Source organism: Littorina saxatilis, linkage group LG8, assembly GCF_037325665.1.
Source record: "Littorina saxatilis isolate snail1 linkage group LG8, US_GU_Lsax_2.0, whole genome shotgun sequence".
Lineage (NCBI taxonomy): Eukaryota > Metazoa > Mollusca > Gastropoda > Littorinimorpha > Littorinidae > Littorina > Littorina saxatilis.
Window position 1 is genome coordinate 1,709,609 of NC_090252.1, and position 20,986 is coordinate 1,730,594.

The 20,986-nt window shown below is 40.4% G+C and overlaps 2 long non-coding RNA genes across 2 annotated transcripts; both read left to right on the forward strand.

Annotated features, from left to right (window-relative positions):
• The first annotated feature begins 9,657 nt into the window (after window positions 1–9,657).
• On the forward strand, window positions 9,658–19,786 carry LOC138972513 (uncharacterized). The gene is made up of 3 exons (XR_011457648.1): window positions 9,658–9,970; window positions 18,125–18,249; window positions 19,589–19,786. It is a non-coding gene; the product is annotated as an uncharacterized lncRNA (long non-coding RNA).
• Window positions 10,924–14,148, forward strand: LOC138972512 (uncharacterized). The gene is made up of 6 exons (XR_011457647.1): window positions 10,924–11,425; window positions 11,724–11,765; window positions 12,297–12,375; window positions 13,017–13,113; window positions 13,752–13,798; window positions 14,014–14,148. It is a non-coding gene; the product is annotated as an uncharacterized lncRNA (long non-coding RNA).
• Window positions 19,787–20,986: the final 1,200 nt, after the last annotated feature.

Consider the following 20,986-nt stretch of genomic DNA (forward strand, 5'->3'; position numbering starts at 1 on the left):
AGATCTTCCTACACTTCAGATGATTGAAAATGGACTACGTGGAGGAATCAGTATGGCTTCACACAATTACTGCAAAGCCAACAACAAATACTTGGACGACTTTGATCCTATGAAACCTTCTAATTACATCATGTATCTAGATGCAAACAATTTGTATGGTTGGGCAATGTGTCAGACGCTTCCACTTCGGAACTTTAAGATCTATTCAGGACCATTTTCACAATGTGTTGTGCTGACAATATTAAAAGCAGGCCCAGACAGTCGAAAGGGATGGATACTAGAAGTTGACTTAGACTATCCACTATCACTTCATGATCTACATAATGATTATCCTTTAGCGGCTGAGAGGTTAAAAGTAAACCCAAGAGAACCTCCAAAGCTGGTGCCCAATCTGTTTCACAAAAAGGAGTATGTGTGTCACTACAGACTGTTACAGTTTTACATTAGACATGGATTAATTTTGAAGGCTGTTCATCGTATAATTTTATTTGATCAAGAACAGTTTATGAAACCTTACATCATGAAAAACACAGAACTGAGAACCAAAGCCGCTGATGCATCAGAGAAAGACTTTTTTAAACTGATGAACAACAGTTGCTTTGGTAAGACAATGGAAAACCCACACAAGAGAAAGGATGTTAGACTTGTTACAAGAGAAAATGAGGCCATCAAGCTGACATCCAAACCACAGTATCAAGACTTTAAATACTTTCATGAACAGCTGTATGGTATCTTAATGAAAAAACTTGAAGTCAAGCTTGACAAACCAGTATTCATAGGCTTTACTGTGCTAGAGTTGTCAAAACTGTTGATGCTTGAGTTTTTGTATGATTATTTGAAACCAAGATATCCCAAATCGAGAGTACTTTACACAGACACAGATTCATTCTTACTTGACATTCCAGCGGATGACATTTACAAAGATCTAGAAGCTGAAAGTCCTGCAGTAAAAGGAAAAGATTCTTTTTATGACACTTGCGACTACCCTAAAGAATCACCATTGCACTCAAATGTTAACAAGAAGGTTATTGGAAAGATGAAAGATGAAATGAATGGGAAGATAATTAAGGAGTATGTTGGATTGCGTGCAAAGATGTACAGTGTTGCAAGTGAGAAAGGGGTGGTTAAAAAAGCAAAGGGTGTAAGCAAACAGGTTGTAAAGTCGAGCATATCGCATGATAACTACAAGGAAGCACTGTTTCAGAAGCGAGTGTTTCACCATGACAACCCTAAGATCAGTTCCGCGCTTCATCAGATCAACACAACTATTGTAAACAAGAAATCTTTAGATGCTAATGACACAAAGCGCGTTTATTCATCACCAGAATATTCTTATGCAATTGGGCACTGGAGGACAAACGCGGCTCCAAATAGTCTGAGTGTGTAATAAGAATTTTTGTCAATCGGGAAAACCCGCTATGACAGCTTTGTTTTGACTGCAGCGGGGAAGAGGACGTTGCTTGCGTTAGGGAAGTGTTTGTGAAAGGGGAGTAGGCTTTGTTGAGTTTCAAAGCAGCCACCAAGTACACTTGTCAAAGCTTGATTCAATAAACAAGTCATTTGCATAAAGTGCACTCGGTGGCCGCCTGAAAAGGCAGCCTAAATATTGAAGCGTAGTGAAGCGTAGTGAAGCGAAGCGTTGAAACAGAGTGACCCAAGCCGCCGGTTTACCAGCAAGACCTACCGTTCACGCGTGAACGGTACTATTTTTAGAATCCTAGAATTCTTGAGAATGTTGGAGCTGGCTTGTTTCTGGTACATGAGGAGCTTGTTTCCAGATGGAAGCAAATTCTGGCACTTGCAGCATGCTCTTAATGTTATTTAGCTTGCTGTAAATAAAACGAAAGGGGAGACCAACAGCAAAAAATCCAGGATATCCATAAAGAACACCTGCAACGGCTCGTAATTTCCGTGCATGAACATCGGAATAGCCTGTTTTTGCTTTCAACCAGTCAGCCCAAGTTTCTGTTATTCTCCCTTCTTTCCTCTCCTTCTCCTGCCAGTTTTTACACAGAATTAAAAAGTTGCCAAACTGAATGTAAATCATCATAGTCTGCGCATCTTGTCTAGCTAAATTTCTTACTCCTTTGTTTAATCTTTCTACCATTTCGTCTTCATTTGATGGGTTTTCAAATAATTTCTCAGAAAAAGCTTCTCTGGAAATCGTTGTTTTTATATCAGCTTGATTAGAAATCAGATAATTGTGTAATGCCTGTGGAGTTGTGAGATCATTTGTGACCCTCCACCACGAAATGAGTCGCATGTCACCTCGCGCGGTTCTGCGCTAGGCACTCCGGGGAGTGTCTGGTAAACAGTGTGAGGGTCACCTTAGTCACAGGCTTATAACTCAAACAGTTTTTGCTCTTTTTTAAAACGGTTTTCACCACTGGATAGAGCATAAAAATCTCTTTAGGAAAATGTACAAATATGAAAATCATGCAAAGGTGACATGCGACTCATCCCGTGGTGGAGGGTCACATTTCTGCTTTTCTTTACTCCTGTTTTTTCTTTGAACAACTGCTCCATCTTTCTTTTCGGCTTTTTAGGTAATTCTATTGGCCCTTCTTTTACAGCTTTATCTACGATTTGCACCATTTCTTCAAAATACTTCCGATTCTCTAACAAAGTGTTCTTCTCTTCTTCTGTCCAAAATTCTGATGGTGTTGGCGGTGGAAGAGGAATTTCCTGAGCTTGCTCAAAAGCCATACTTTCTGAATCTAACAGTTTTTGGTTAGCTGCTTGCGCTTCACTAATTTCCTGAGCTAATTCTTGTGAAGAAATACTGTCTTGAGACATGAGATTAATCAACAGAAACACAAATTCAAACACTTCTCTCACAGAAAACTGCCACCGCTTCCAACAAGTCTGAACAGCACAACCACCAAAGTAATATGACAAGATATCCCAGCCCCGTTGCTAGCCACAACAAAACATTAGGGTGGACGTGACGTAACTGTTACTATCACATGATTTAATCTTGTCTTGCCATTGGAGGAATATAGAAGACAAGCTTGCAGTCCTGGCAAAACACACGCTGGCTGTCTTTACCAGATCAATACGACGGGCAGATTGGATTAATATTTCAATGGAAACTAAATTTAGCGTTGTATAAGAGAAAGGGGGAATGTACGTTCTGGGTTACTGATTCCGACAGACCCGGCATTGGTTCAAAACAACCTTACTTTACTGTATTTTTTTTTGTATGGATTTATGCAGTATTTTTCTGATTTTGTCGCATGTTTCATTTTAGTAAAAGTTTAGTCCAGAAGCCTATTTTGCGTTAATATTTAGGGTCTGTCGGAATCGGTGAGCCAGAACGTACATTCCCCCTTTCTCTTCAATGTTCGCCATGACTAAAAATAAAGTTTAGGTGTCCGATACCTCCAAGCAGCATGACTTCCTGTCGTCAGGAACTTTATGACGTCATGCCAAGCTGTTTGGAATTGTTCTATTCTTTTGTGATGTCTTGATTCATCTGCAATCACTTTGTCAAGTTTACGGCGCCTAATATGGACCGCCTGTGGGCGCGTAATATGGACCGGTCCATATTACGCGCCCACAGGCGGTCCATATTAGGCGCCCATGCATCCTTCAGTATTTGGTTTTACTCTTCGTTCTCCAGGATTACAGAAAGCCAACATTCGCAACATACAATACAGACGCCTGAGGTGTCCGATAGAAGGTGTCGTTTATCTTGTAAGCTATTTATGTGCAGAAACACTGATGAGTTTCGAGGGTCAGATTTAGAGTGTAAGCTATCAAAAGGGAAAAGGACTCACCGTTTGGGCTTCCGTGCTTTCCCGGACATATTTAACCTCTGCAAGTCAGCAAGGGAGAGTAACTCTATCGCTTGCAATCATTTATGAGTGCTCTCGCCTTGTTATTTCCATGGAAAGGGGGTGGTCCATATTAGGAGCCGGTCCATATTAGGAGCCGGTCCATATTAGGAGCCCTTCCCTTACTGTTTGAATTCCAAAAAAGCGCAGCTCATTTCCGGAACAGCACAGATAACAAAGTTGGTTTCAACAACTGATCTTGAGAGAACGGTAACAAACGACTCATGTCACCTCTCCGAACGTAGGGCTCATTTCTTGTTTACAGATAGGTCCCGCCTCTTTTTGGATCCTGCTGATGGACGTATCAGAGTCTGGAGGCGTCGTGGAGAGCGCTTTGCAGATGGCGCTGTTCTACAACGAAATGGTTTGATGGGGGCTCTGTGATGGTTTTGAAAGAGATCACCTTACGTCGTAGGACATCTCACTACTGATTAGTGGGAGAGTCACTAGTGATCGCTGCCGGGATAGGATTTTGCAGTTTTTCGTTGTAAGAAATACTACTGTTGTGAATTTGGAATCAGAGGGTTGTCTATTTTAACAAGCTCTAGCGTTGTTTTCGCTGGCATGTTTGACGTGACATTTCTGTACCCCTTTGTTCTGTTTGCTTCATTATCACAACGCAATGAATCTAAATAAGAGAGAAGACTTAACAAAGGGGAAACATTCAAAAGAATTTAGCGCTAGGCACAACAGTGTCAAGTAAACTCAGTGCAACCGTTCGAATTGTCGTGGCGGGTACAAACTGACCGAAAAATAACATATGAAGACTTCGTGTGTGTGTCCGTGTGTGTGTGTGTGTGTGTGTGTGTGTGTGTGTGTGTGTGTGTGTGTGTGTGTGTGTGTGTGTGCGTGTGTGTTTGTCTGTATGTGTGTGTGTGTGTGTGTATATAGAGGGGCGAGTGTGTGTGTGCGCGCACGTGTGTTTGTGTGTGTGTGTGTTTATAATGACTACACACACACACACACACACACACACACACACACACACACACACACACAGCGGATACACATACGCACACCCAGTCGCACACACACATATTTATAATGACTACACACACACACACACACACACACACACACACACACACACACACACACACACACACACAGCGGATACACATACGCACACCCAGTCGCACACACACATATTTATAATGACTACACACACACACACACACACACACACACACACACACACACACAGCGGATACACATACGCACACCCAGTCGCACACACACATATTTATAATGACTACACACACACACACACACACACACACACACACACACACAGCGGATACACATACGCACACCCAGTCGCACACACACATATTTATAATGACTACACACACACACACACACACACACACACACACACACACACACACACACACACACACATACATGGTTTTGCAGTCATTTGGGGTCGGCTGTGTATCAAAATGCCATCTTGCTCAAAACACAGGCATTTGGGGTCTCTTTTGTTTTACGTGTTAGAAAGTTTCTTAAAACCTCAATGCGCGTGAAATGCCATTCTAACGTGTGAAAACTCATTTCAGGAGGTCATTACATAAAATGCAACCTCCAGCGTGATTTTCAGAAAAACAGGTATTTGGGGACGATGTTTGCTGTGCCATTCTAAAGTGTGAAAACTCATTTCAGGAGGTTATTACATAAAATACAACCTCCAGCGTGATGTTTTTAGAAAAAAACAGTTATTTGGGGACGATGTTTGCTGTACAGAAGCCAAATGGGGACGTGTCCAAAAACTACAGAGTTGTAGCTCTGCACAATCACGTCATCGGTGCTATGAATGGTTTCATCAGATACATCGCGCTGGGCGACATAACAGTATCTCCAATCCAGTCAGTAGCAATCACGGCCCTGACAACGGATGGTTTGAGCCTGATTCAGGTTCACTATACACCTTCACTTTCATTTACGATGACATGACACCATCATACAGGAAGACAACCATGGTTACTAAAACAAAATCTCTCAAAAATAAAAGAATTACCTGCGATGCGCTGACCAAGAAAAATGAAAATCATACTGTCTTTCTCCCATTCACCTGTTTTCTCAAAAATATTCTGAAAATATTGATATAAGGTAATTTATCAAACTATTGGTTTGTATCATCATTCTCTAAGGCTTCAGTCACAGAGACAGACGACGACGAATGAAAGAGAGAGAGGAAGAGAGAGGGAGAGAGAGAGAGAGAGAGAGAGAGAGAGAGAGAGAGAGAGAGAGAGAGAGAGAGAGAGAGAGGGAGATAGAGAGAGAGAGAGATGGAGAGAGTGAGAGAGAGACAGAGACAGAGAGACAGAGACAGAGACAGAGAGACAGAGACAATGACAATGACAATGACAATTCTTTATTTTACGAGGGTAACAGAATAAGCATTGGTATACTTTTTTGCATCTGGCCCTCGCCCTAAAGAGGGACTAAATCTACTATAAAAACTACTACTACTACTACTACTACAATACTTACATAATTAGTAAAACAGTATAAGTTTATGTACATACGTGCATTATATGAAACATTGTAGTTTATAAAATGTTCATGACAAAGTGCAAAGCAAAAATTTGCAAGTCAATTAGAGTCAGAATACTATGCAATAGTACATCAACTCTGCAAGACAATGGATATTATGCAGAACATCATAATTTCATAAACAAAACAATAAATCAAAAGTGAGTGACTGTGTCTCAAAGGACATAACAATCAAGAATATACTATTTTCATTAAATGGGATATATATTTGTTTTTGAAAGAATCTGTGCTAGAGAGAGAGAGAGAGAGGGAGAGAGGGAGAGAGAGATAGAGAGAGAGAATGAGGGAGTGAGAATTGTATTGAATTCAATCAAATTAAATTGAATTGAATTGATCTTTATCTTAACAGTGTAACAGAATAAGAAATGCTAAAATGCTCTTTTTTTCTACCGGCCCTCGCCCATTACTGATTCCTTGATGTAATTCAGAGCATGCACTTTAACACGAAAAGGGAGGCAAGAGGTTACAAATGGGCGTCGACAGAGACAATGAAGGCTATTAGGAACGTGTAAGATCATACACTTGTGGCTATATCAAATACCAAATCTGTTCCTTCGGACTTGTTAGACATGGATGTAATGTCACGGGAGCCTCGCAACAAATGTGTGTTTAATGTGGGATTGGCTAATCTAACAAGTCAATGTTCACACAGGTATTAACGGCGATATCTCGTCAAGGTGTGACATACACATGCTCTCAGTAAAACCCAAATGAGCTCAAACACGCATTGAAACATGATCACAACGCAAACAGAGCTTTAACAGAGCTATATCAACAAGTTCTTATTCACATTGCACTATGAAAGCAATGGATACGTTTCCGTTTGTATGGCCATGTTGGGTTTGATGCGTGCATGCCTGGTTTTCTCCTGTAGATGGGTGTCGGCACAGAAGGTCTGCCCGCTGTCCTCAGCCAACATGCTCCGTCTTCATGGCAGCTCAAATTTTTTATCGAGGTTCTCTCCTCTAGATCCGCCGTGTTTCGCCTAGGGGCTTTCGCTGCCTAGTTGATAGGGTCACCTCGTAGAGGATGTGGTCATAGACCACGCACGGTCGGTCTTGGGATAGGGAAACGTTATGCTAGTCCGGAGGGATTACGCCACAATGGCCACCTCGCGAAGACCCAGGGTCCTAGACTAGGGAGGTCCAAGGGGGAGCACCGGGAGGGCTACCCCTCTACCCGCACCTCCAACACAATCCCTTCCCCTGGTAGCTTAATCCCCAAGGAGGAAACAAAGCTACCTGCAACACCCCCAATGGATACAATCATTGAGTGGCACACCCAGCGACATGATACTGCTTTCGAGTCCTGCCCACACTGACACATCCGGGTTATGATCGACTTATGCTGAATAGTCGAGAAGATGAAACAGGTCACGGTGATAATGGTGGTAAATTACAAGTGAGGAAGGGCGGAGGGGTGTACTGGTTGGTTTGTGTGTAAAAAGAATATTTCACATGATATGCAGTTGTGCACTCTACCTTAGTACCTTATTACTCATGCTTTGATGTAGCACTTAGATTTTAAAAGTGTAAATCCAGGGCGCAAAATGCAACCGAGACTGCTAAGAGAGTCAGGGAAATGCTCCCCCGGAAAAGTGTTTTATCCGAAGGTGCCATCCATCTGAGTTTACAAACTGCCACAGAATCGTATTATCAAATTCCCAAGTCTTGACCACGCACGATTATACTTATACAAGTGCACCCCCCCTCCCCCTGAAATATAAAGAGATCAAGGGCGGATCTGGGGGGGGGGGGGGTTACACGGGTTACGTAACCCCCCCCCCCCCCACCCCCCACCCCCCCAAAAAAAGAGGTAATTTATTGGCTTAGGATGCACCAGATAGCTCTATTTTGCTTCTTTGGATAAAAAAAATTTCCGGGGGGGGGGGGGGGGGCATGCCCCCGGACCCCCCTAAAGGCTTAGGCGCCTTCGGCGCCGTCAACTTGTATCTTCGCAGTCATTTTGTAACCCCCCCCCCCCCCCTCCAAAGTGAATTGATCCGCCCTTGGAGATTACACAATGTTCTATTGTTAACTCACATTGGCAAGCCTGCATGGGCCCCCCACCCGTAAGTGCCGCACCAAACTATTAACAGCTATTGTGTTTTCAGCGTAGCAATAGGGCCCGATATTTAGACGAGACAAGTATAATGCCGACGAGTCGAAGACGAGTCGCATTATACTTGTTCGAGTCTAAATATCGGACCCTATTGCTACGATGAAAACACAATAGCGTTTATATAGCTATTCTGACATTAAATTCTGTGTTAAAATCATGTTTTTGTCAGCAACAAGGACCAGAATGGTCCATGTCGTTGATTGCAGACGACGGTTCCCTTTCTGCATGAAGCCACGGAAATAACCGAACATTGAAAAACCCACGGACATGTATTACGGAGAAAACTCAAGATAACCGGATGCTTAGCATTACGTCAATATCTTAGGAATCATATGACGTTATGACGTATCATGCTTGCCTACGTAGATTGTATGTTCGAAAGTCTGACTTCTGTTGGGAATTCGCGTGGTGAAGACTGCGGTAAATCTGTAGATGATAAGAGAACAAGGATTGTCTCAGAAGAAACGACGAAATGTTTCAGACCGGTAACTTCATTTCAACATTGCACTACACAATGGACGTTCTATGTGACAGGAGAGTTTGCTGATTTTGTGTTAAACATTGGTGATTGGAGAGATCGTCTGCAAAAATCAGAGATAGGTCGCTTCAGATTGCAGCTTCTGGAAATTTGCAAGGTTTGCTGCCAGTTAAAGAACTGGATTTTACACGTAATGTATGTCATGTACAGTAAGCAACAACAAAAACACACACAAAGCAAATTGCATCGTCTGTCGACAAACCACAGACACAAGCCTGGCGAGGTATGCGTGTACTTTATACACGTGGAAGAAACCGGAACCATGCGTCTTTGTTATTGCCGATATCGTTTGGATATCGGCAAAAATGGCCAACTTTCGTAGCGTTATGCTTTGATGATCGGAAAAGGGATGTGTGAGACCATCCAATCACAGCCCCCGAATCCCCCCACGTGTCCATCAGAATAGCTATATAGACAGATATGTAGTGGAATGCATGAATGGAGACTATCAAGCTAGTTGGGAACTAAATCCAAAGTTCGAAACTATCGCTCTAGTGCGCAATGCATGGCACGATATTTTCAAATGTTCCGACCTAAGTTGGTGACAAACTTGCCCAAATTTGGTCCTCCTCCGAGGAGGACCAAATTCCTTAGTTTCGAACTATTGCAAAAACACAAATGGCGGCCACCATGACAGTCTTTGATTTTGCTGTACAAACAAATCAAATATTCGGCAGTCCGACGCATGAACCAAAGAATGATGTCGACAAAGAAGTTGAAACATTGATTGCGCTTTGGAGGGGGTTCAAATACAAGTCGTGAAGTGACCGGCACAGCTGATTTGGGACACGATCTACCTTGAGTCGGGAGATTTGCTATGAACATTGACTAAATTTCCACTTTCTACATCAGCGACTGTACAAATTTGGTTTGTACATCTTCCTGTCGCTGATTTTAATCGGTTTGGATCATCCAACAGGTAAGAGCAAGATTCATCCGTTGTGGGCGTGTAGTTTGTGTGTCCCACGGTGTGTGTGTTCGTTTGTGCGCCTCGGTGTGTGAGTGTGTGTCAGATTATATTGCAATAACAGGGACGTAGCACCCGGTAGGGCATGTAGGGCGACCGCCCGACCACTTTTTCCGTAAAAAAAAAAAAAAAAAGCGAGAGAGAGAGAGAGAGAGAGAGAGAGAGAGAGAGAGAGAGAGAGAGAGAGAGAGAGAGAGAGGGAGAGAGAGAGACAAAGAGAGAGAGAGAGAGAGAGAGATCTACCAACAGAACACCCCACGTAGTATTCACGCGATGGCATAAGGTCGGTTTTTTGGTGTTTTTTTGTGTGTGTTAGTCTTGGTCAACTGCTGGAATAGGATGACGTCTTATTTTGACGAGAACGTCACACGTGACGAGTTCCGTCAGGCCATAAAAGTATTCACGACTTTTTTCCGTGACCTTTCGGATTTCATGGGGGCTGCCATTTTGGTTTTGATGCGCTTCCTTTTCCGGTTTACGTATTTTCCGGTTTAACATAGCATTTGCGTTTTTTTGTCAGAAGAGTGATATTTGGTTATGAAGGAAGTCAAGTCCGCCATTACCTGCCACCTCAGTTGAGTGTTTACTTTGAACTTATACTTGAACCGTAACAGTGTGTAGCCAGTTCACAAGACCTGTTCATCTTCCTACCAGTTCCAACTGTTGTTATCAATGGGTCGCGCAGCTGGAGGAAGTGTTTATTTCCATTCGGAGCCCAACTTCAGTTCAAAACCAGTCAAAAACTGGCCTTGACATTCCCACATTACGATACCCTTGAATGACATTAGATCTACGTCGTTTCCGCTTGCCAAAATCCCACATGTTACATGTCTGCTCTTCGAGTTGTTTGGAACTTAGTTCGAGTATTTTCTCGAACGTAACTTTTGACCCAGCTGTCGGGTAGGCATCATGAATTAGACGTACACTAACACTGGCAGTTATAAATCATGTTGTGCAAAAGACTCTAAAGAAGTAGAACATTGTGGAAAATCGGGAATGCTTTCTCAGTTTGTGCACCCTGGCAACATTTAGCAGGAGAAAAAAAATGCATATGCCTTCCTCTGCAAAAGTCGCGCGAAGAATGCTGAACGGGCAGCGACGACTAGCTGTTCTTCTTCAAAGTAATAAACTACCCCCCAAACCCTGCAAGTTTGTGCGATTTACTTTGTGGACATGAAGCCAGCAGAGGACTCAGGAATGCCCACTTAATTCCTTGATTGTACTTCCGTCACAAGAACTAAAAGAACATTCAATGTTCGTTAAATCTGTGGATCAAGTGACTCACGAAGCGGAGGAAAAGAAAATCACCGGCAGATCTGTACAAGATGTTGAATTCTGCCAGGGAAACGAAGCCGCCCTCACGGCAGAGAAGTCTCCGCCTACGAAAATCAGTAGATCTAGAGCAAGGTAAACATACGTTTTTCAAAGCTTGTTCACAAACACACACACACACACACACACACGTACACAAACACACACACGCTCACACCATCACACACACACACATGAAAGAGATGGAATAGCTGATCGAGTGATGACAATGTTGATTGATAAGTATTTTTTGGTGCGGTGAACTTGAGGCTATATTGTTCTATCAATCCATCGATATATTTTACACTTTCACCCCAGAAATGAAGCACGTGTACACATATTGAACAAAAGAATCATTTTAAGCTTTCATTGGCATTGTTTCCTTTTTTTGCAGACATGTTGGCAGGAAGTGAGTGTTTCACCCCACTCTTGCAAGGTAGGTTGATCACTGATGACAAGTTCTGATTGTTTTTCCTTTTTAAACGGATGACAATCCGTACTCTGCAGATGGATCTAACCGAGATGGATCTAACCGATACACGGAAGCAACATTGGGAACAAACTGTTATTCAATCTGTGAATATTTCATGTGTGAGGGGTATAACTGCAAGTAGCCTACGTTCGCTAATGTAGAGAAATAATTTTTGACTCAAACTTCAAGTTAAATTGTTTCTGCTGTCAGAGCCATCTTTCTGAAGGAACAATATTTTACATGCCACTGGATTGTTGTATATTCCTTCTTATTTTGCAATGACAGGCTCAGCTTTCATTTGATTGTAATGTGTTTCTTATTTGAAGCTTTGTATCATAAAAGCTCTGTAGAAGTGTTGCACTTGTTTTGCAGACTGCATTAGGCGTGGTACCTATTGCACACACCCACACACCCCACCCTGCCTATTTATCTAAAACACCCACCCACACACATACACAGGGTGCTGACAAAGGATTTTTTTCCATTCTCCTTCAGGCCATCGCTTAATTTCTTGCAGACTGAGGAGCAATGGACGTTTGAGCAGCTCCTAAACCTGGGGCACACAAGCCACAAGGTAAATAAGGTATCAGTATATGAACAAATGTTTTCCCTTTGATTTTTATCGCATCATTTTTTCATAAAACTCTGTAAATTGTGGCAATTACACATTATGCCAATAACATTATTATGAAGAATGAAGATTTTCAACTTATCATTGAAGAAATGAAATCAAGCATTTTTGTTCATTCTGTATTTGATTATTATTTTCCAGTCTTTGGGTTGGCATAGTGGGTGAAATAAGGGTGAGGAGTGTCGGTTGGTGTTATTTTTTAGGTCTTGGTGATGTAATATTTTCCCTATGGTATTATTCATGGTTATCATAGTGCAGATTCCAGGGAAACGGTTTTTTGAACAGCCTCTTAAACTGAAAAGCTACAAGGTCAACAACATAAACAGGTTACTGGTGTCTCGGGCATTGATGTTTTTAAAAAGATTTGCACAGCAATTTTTGTGTGTGTAAAGAGATAATGAAAATAAAGCATAACAACTTTTATATTTTTGAAGTGGAATTAAATGTTTTCATTTTTTTTATTTTGAAGTGTTTTTGTATGCAGGTTTTATTGGATGGGTGGGGGGTGGTTTTGATGGTTCTGATTTATTATGATGTAAGGGTGTTTTTTTTTCCTTAATTATTTATTTAATTGGTTTATGCAGACTTCATGGCAGCCACTGACCTGACGATATGACAGCCATGAATATCGAACGCAGAAGAAGAAAAAGAAGAAGACAGTCTAACAGGAAAATAATTCTGGTATGCTCATAATGTCTATGCCAGTTAAAAAAAAAGTCATGAATTGAAGTTTACCCAGGTTAGACATTAGCATGTCGTAATTGTGACAATGAATGTATCCGTAAACGCACCAAGAGACTTACTTAGAAAAATTGAAGTCATGCATCGTCAATATGACTACAATCACAAACTGAATAAGGGGAAATCATGTCAATTTGGTGGTCTGGATCATCAGCTGTTGCTCATTCGCTATAATGGTCTACTTGACAAAGCCCGTCTTCATGTGCTTCTTTGTTTTTTTATACCTAGTGTAGACAACATGTAGGCGTTTGCAGACTGTTTATTGTATTGCTGTTGTTTGTTTGTGAGTAAAACTATGGTGTGACCGTCTTCAATTGTTTGAAATTTGTTGTGTATGTTCTACTTTATGTAAGGTGTTTCTCCATGCCCCCAGAAGAACCGACATTATATTAAAACCTTCATACCCTGAAAATACTTGCATACTAGAATAGATGTTGTTTCTTATTCAGTTATTGTAATGATTGGGGACAGGAAAGCTCTTAAATTGTGCAAGCCTTCAGAAAACTGTCAAGTCTGATTTGCTAGAACAAGCGATATTAACACGTTATTTAGATGAATATTTGATTAAATATGTGCAGGAACTACTTCAGCAGATTCATATGGCCAGTCTCACAATGCAAGGAAGGTGAGTAAATTGAATTATGTCTTTCCCACCTGTTCTGTGTTTAGTGTCAGCCGTGATTGCCTGATGAGAATTTGAAAACATGTTGCTAACTAACATGAACCCAACCATGAAACGTGATGTAGGTGAGTAGCCCATCTAGAAAAACGAACCTGTAATACTAGTTTTGTTGTTATTTTTACAGCTTGTCCTGAATGTGTTTTCTTTTATCTCCTCAGAATCGAGTCAGCCAGAGAAAGACCATTGAGAGGGAGAGCGCACAGTAAAGCATATATGGCATGCACTTCGGTGGACCAGTGCCATCATCTTCATAACAAGAGATGCAGATCATATTTTCTTATGTTTAAGTATAGCTGTTAGCAAAAATATTTGACGATTTTTCGGTACGACTTTCGTGTTTAATCCTATTAGCTTGTGCACAGCCCCAAAATCTGTTTTATTTTTAGTTTGAATTTTTTTTAATGGAATTAGTCCAAATGTAAATACATCTAAGGTTGCAATATTGTTTTCTTGTATATACCCTTAAAACTACCTCTTCGTGTAAACAAAATTTAATTGTAAAAAGAAGTGTTTGTTCAAGGGAGATAATTTGAAGCGAATTTTTTTTAAATCAGTAAAACTGCGTAGTGACATCCTCAGTTAAATAAAAAGAATAAGGAATAAAGGTATACACACAGGTTGTACCCATTTTCTTGATTGCACTGCTTTTAAGTAGAAAGCTTTTTTTCTCAGAATTATTTTACAAATAAAATTCAAGGGAGGCAATTGATATGATAAAAAGGAAGAATTTTTCTTTTCTTAGAATACTGTACACATTTAGTAAAGTATAATTTACAAGACAAAACACAGGTTTTTTTTTGGTTTTTTCTGTGCCTACTACTTGACAAGAGAACCACGAGATTTGTGCAGATTATTTAAAATTTTCTGTACAGTATATTTTACAAAGACAGATCCATACAATATCTATAATTTTGTAATAGATGTTTACAATTTGTGGGTATGTTTTTTTTTTAAATCAACAGTTCGGATAGCCACAACAAGTGTGTTTGTCTTGTGATTTGAGAGCTTTAGCACTGGATGCTTAGAATCTTTTTGATCATTTACTTCAGTAGGTTAAGCCACTTTCTCCAAAATCTTCTCTCCTATTCTGTGCTTACTACAGTGGGTTTGACAAGAGAACCACGAGATTTGTTTTTGTACATATGTTGCTTTTATTCTGTACACTTTAATATTTTAATCCTATGTGCACATTTTTTTGTTAACTGTTTTTTTTTTCTGTTTTTTTTCCTGTATTCAAAGTGTGTATGGAAACCACAACCTGTCACAGCAGTATTATTAATCTGGATCTCCCTGCTAAGAACGTAATTAACAGAACGTGTGCATGTAGCTAAAGAACTTAAAAAAGAATTTCTGCTACTTCACTCAAAATACGTCCATCCTCACACTCATATTTTCTTAAAATAATATTTGTTCATATTATTCAATTTTGCGTAAAATATTCAATTACGATTTCTTTGTGTGTTGCAAAATTATGTAATAAAATTATGCAAGATCAAATTCAAAACAGCAATAAAGCTGCTGACGGCAGAATACCTCTGTTGACTTCTCTATCTGTTGGGTCAAACTATGCCACAGACATGTTTCTTCTAGTAGCTCAATATCATGTGATACAGTCTCAAAGACAGAACAACGCAATAACCTTTTTTTTGTGTAGATTCGATTGACTTTTTCCTGAAATAAAATATTCATGAAGCGGGTTCTGACTGAGTTAATATATTTCTGGAAAGCTGAACAACGCAATGCGTCTGTGACTGGTGAAGAAGCAGAGCTGGAGCTTTTTGTATTGTTTGTCGTTGGTTTTATTACACACGCACTCACATACGGTCAACAAAATGTTGCATGTTCCTGCTTGACAAACAAATGCCTGCATACATGTGTGCACGTTCGAACGTACGAACATTCATACCTGTGCAAACAATCTACCACTTCAAGTTCAACACCCAAACCCCACACATTCCTCCAAAAGGAGTCTGAAATATAATACTGGCATTTGTTGTATTAAACGAGGACCTCAACTTCCATTGTCTAGTGCATGTGGGTCTCATGTTATACGTGTGAAACCACTTACTTAAAAAAGAAAAAATCTTGTAAGATTATCAACAAAAAACAAACAATTATATTCTTAAACAAACTGGTTAGAATAACAGATTTAGGAGAATGCAATGCAAGGAACATCTTTGTCTATCGGTCGATGCTTAGATCTAGAAAAGCACCCACTTATTCCAGTATTATAGAGAAAAAAAATCCAATTGAAAAAGTTTCAGATCTAGACAAGGCAGCACTAGCAGAAATTTTAGCTAGCAAAATCGAACTTGCCCTGCAGTCATGCAAGGTCGAACCACTTTCCCTGCCTAGTGGGGGTTTGGCGGGTAGAGGGCCGGTGCTGCAACACTCGGAGTGAAACGACATGTCACCTACTTCGATTGCTTCTCCGGATTTACGTGTACAAATAGCGTCCGGGTTTACCGCTTCGATTCTAAACCCTAGTTTCTCATGTTGGTAACAAACTGGCTATTTGTTTATCAGATGTGTCGTTGTTCCACATTAAATGATGCTAGAATGCAAGGTCGCAATCATTTGGTTATCAAACCAGGTTGTGTTCTTTTTTTTCATCACTTTTTTCCGCGCAAACAGTTTTGCGCCATTTCTTTTGCGCAGACTGGGCGGGACAGGAAGCGGAAGCGCATCCCTATTTCTGATTGGACAATGATGCCGACGCCCACTTGACCCCCACTACAATGTCAAGGTCGGAAAGTCGTGAATTGGCGCCAATTTAGTGAAAATTGCTTCTTCGTCCGTCTGCTCCCATGAGAAACAATGGAGGTAAGAAATGTTTTGTATATTATGTGTGTGAAGCTGGGGTCAGACTGAGGGGTGAGTGATTGTGTGTCAACCGTAAGTACGCTATAACAATTGAGTAACACAGTAACTTGTGGGGTTAACAGTGTCACATGAAACAACATGTAGAGAGAGAATTGAACAATGGACACAAGTGTGCATCCTGGTTGTGATGGATCGAAAACGCGCTAAAAATATTCTGACAAATCCCTCTATTTTTTAGTCATCACTCAGGCTGCCAATGTTGATGGCTGGACGGATCAATAAATTGCTTGTTTAGAAGTAAACCAGTTTGTCAGACAATAATGAAGACGAAAGTCTTTTGAAGTAAGTGCTCATCACATTCAACGTATCGGAATTTAGATATAAATGTAAGTCGATTGATAATCACTGATACATTCACCAGCCCGTTGTTTGGTGGAGGATGGAAAGATGATTAGATGGAACTGAGCTCAGAAGGCACGAAATCGCATCATGTTTTCTTTCTTTTTTAGACCATTACAAGGGGACGGGAAGGGGGGGGGGGCGGTAGTGTAAGCCCCATATTTCCTTAGCTGTCTCAGCATTTTGTCTTCCATTTTTTTCCGCCCTGCCACTTTTATTAGGTGTGCTACGTCCCTGAATAATACATTTGTTAGAACGTGAGAGCAAGGGTAGATCTAGATCTATGGGCCAGGCAGTACTGTCTGAGTGTCTCCGAAACCGTGTTCAGTGTCATAGGAAAATAGGCCTACGAGCCATTGTGTAGTGGTGACGATGAAAGATACAGTTGTTGTTTTTCTGACAGTGACATTGACAATGAACGATCGTCAATGCATCAATGATTATGCACAGCAGCATCGGTTTCTTCGGAACTGTGCACTGTTGACTGAATTTCCCACGGTGGAGCAATGAACAGTAGACACTAAAACAAAGCTAATCTAATGCATTGAAGCATCGCTGTAGATCTATCTCATTCAACTAACAATATAATGCAGTGAATGGCAAATCTATCTCTGAATGAACTGTTGTGTATCCTTATTTGCTGTAAATGTCCTGGCTCACACTGCACTCCCAACATTAGAAGTATGTTTTCTAAGCTGAATGCATGTGTAATTAGATATATATAGTAAGTGTGTAAAGCCAAGAGTAACACTAACTGGCCCAAAACAATTTTTGTGTGTATACAAATGAAGAAAGAAACTGACTTCACTTGAATCACTGCCACTGAAAGTGTGTCTATTGTGTATTTTTAGAAGGGTTATTCAACAATGACTTATTTTTCTGTTTAAATACTTGATATTTACTCTGCATGAACAGAGTCAGAGGTAAATGCTGCTGTATAAACTATGATTGTGAAAGAGGGGATAAAAGAATCAATGAGCGAGTGGTTTAATTATAATACAGTTATTATTTATTGTTAATTAATTATTTTATGGTGTGTTTTTTCAGGCCTCCTAAGAAACCAGAGATGATGTGTGATGAAGTGTTCATACAGCTCTTGCATTCAGATATATATGGATTCTGGAGAGGATTCAGACTGAGTGGACATGCTGCTTTACAGACTACCATGAAGAGTAAGTCACACATTTCTGTACCACTACCAAGTACCTGCTTGTGCCTATTAAATTGTTATTGTAAAATTAATTTATGATATGTAAATTGGCACTGGTGATAGTAGTTTGAAGCTGTGTAGATGTTTTTGGCAGACTTTTGTACGTTGTGTTGTAAAGAGATCTGCGTTTCACATTAGATGCACTTACAATCTAGATAGATACATTCAGCTATGTCAACACTTGTTACATCTGAATCTGAGAGTAGTGGCAGGAGATGCAAGTTTATTGACACAAAAACATTACGGCTTTGTATAAAATAAATTCTTACATCTGTATGTATCCTTGCATAGTACAATTTGTACTATTTATACAAAATGGTACATAAAGCTTGGTTTTAGTTCTCTTTCTCTTCTCAAATCCTTTGCCACTATTCTTAAAGTAAATTACACAGTGTGAATGAACTAATGCAGCACAGGAAAGTAAAACAAAATTGCAAGATAAAATGAAATCATTACTAATTTACTGGAATTATTTTAAAGGCACATACAGTTATTCTTCCCTTGGCTCACCATCCTAGATCTTGCCAGGCTTTTACATGGAATAAGAATGAATCTGTTCACTCGGATACTTCTACATTCAACACCCTGGCTTCTTCCTGCTCAGAGTTAGATTTTGTTGTGGAAACCACTCTCAGATTAACAAAAATGTTACTTCTTTACTTCTGCGAGTGACTTTTGAGAAATTCGTTCATAAACAAAATTCAACTATGCACATGAAGCAGTCACTGACTGTCAGGGTGTCAATATTTTATGTGTCTGGGTGAAGTTATGTTCCTATCCCATGTACAACTGGCCAGATCTGAAATGGCCAAAATCAATGGGATCAACACACATCCCCAGAATCTTCATCACTGGAAAATGTGGTGGGTTGAATGTATTTTAATAAAAAGGCTGACAGGCGAGTGCTTTGGATCCTGAAAGTTCTGTTTTGGACTGAAATCGAGACACATTTCCCAATGTAACTCAAACTGTATAGTGTTGATGCTGAAGAGCGAAAGTGTGTGGGTTGAGGGCACACTTGTTTTTGACTAAAATCGAGAAACATTTCTGCCGAGCACAAAGTTCATACACGCACAGATTTTTTTAATAGTTTTGATTACAATATCACACACACCATCCCCGATCCCAATGGTCATGTGAAGAGCAAGTGCTTCCTCACCCCCCCCCCCACACACACACACAAACACACTGCTCAACACGTACACACCTTCTCCCCCCAACACACACCCTCCCCTCGCTAACCAAAACCCATCCCCGTAAATACTGAAGGTGCTCAGTTATATGTTTTCTTTATTTTTCAGGAAGGACCGCTACATTAAGGGAAGGCTGTTTGCACCTTGGTTCCTGGGTTCGCTGGGGACGATGATCAAATTCAGAGTACCATCACAATTCTGTGCTTTTCCATCTGATTCGGCTGAGAATGCTTGCAGAGGTTTCTACACTACCCGTCATAAAAAAGTAGGCAGATGCGTTTGAGGGCAGATCTTACTGATGAGGCTGTTGATTGAAAAACCAAGTTAGTATATGACTGAAAAGGGCATTAATTTCCCTACTTTATTCAGAAACAAAATTGGGTTTTCATGACGTAGTGTCTATGCAGTGAAACCTGCAACACAGACACCCCCACCCCCCTCCCACAAATCAAATTCACAAAATCAAGCTTCCCGTGTTAAAATCAACAACACAAATCAGAACAACTAAACCGAAACATGTTTTGCATGTCATTAGACAGAACAATCAAATCTTTATCCAAAACAGTCCGTTTTGTTCACATATATCTTGTCTAACATGAACGCTATAGCGCATGCTGAGCGTGTAGTTGTCAATCCTCTCAGTTTTTGAAGTCGTTTTAGCGGGTAATGAGACCAAAAATGGTACATTTCAGAACTCCTCAACGCATTGTCTTAAAACTGTCAGTGATTTGTGCTAACACACGTCGTTAAGTACAAAAATGAGACCAAAAAATGGTACATTTCAGTAACTCCTCAACGCATTGTCTTAAAACTTGTCAGTGATTTGGGCTAACACATGTCGTTAAGTACACACGGAATCTCAAGTCATGTGAGATATTAGTTCTGCTGTTGTGCGACATGCCAGAACGAATTTTAAAAATAAAAATGTACCCTGTCCAATGAACTGAATTTGTAAAAAAAATTAGCATGCATTAAGAAAAATGAAAGCTTCAATTTACCTTTGATTTCATACATTTTCAACTATGACTGTTCACAGCGCACTTGTACGCACACACCCATTCTTGGAAAATGCTCTTTCAAGAGGCATGATCAGTTAAGCGTGTCAGCCTTGAGCTTTGCTAGGCGTAGGCCGACATTTGCGCTCAGCGCTCTGAATGAGTCAAATTCTTAAAGATTAATATTCGCGTTGAAATCCTCATACCGCCAATGTCTGATAAAATATGTACATGAAATTTGATTGTGTGGCGCATCTGTTATTGTTCTTGAAGATAACAAAAAATTAATTGTTTTTCAATGAGTCAGCAAAGACCTACCATCAATTTAAGAACTCTTTCTGACACGTCAATTAACAGCAGACCTAATGTCTCAAATGACTTTAAAATCCGTATGAACTTTTCCACATGTGTTAGCACAAATCACCGCAACGTTGAAGGCAATGCGTTTAGGAGTTACGAAAACGTACCGGTTTTTGTCTCATTACCCACTAAAACGTCCTCAAAAACCATC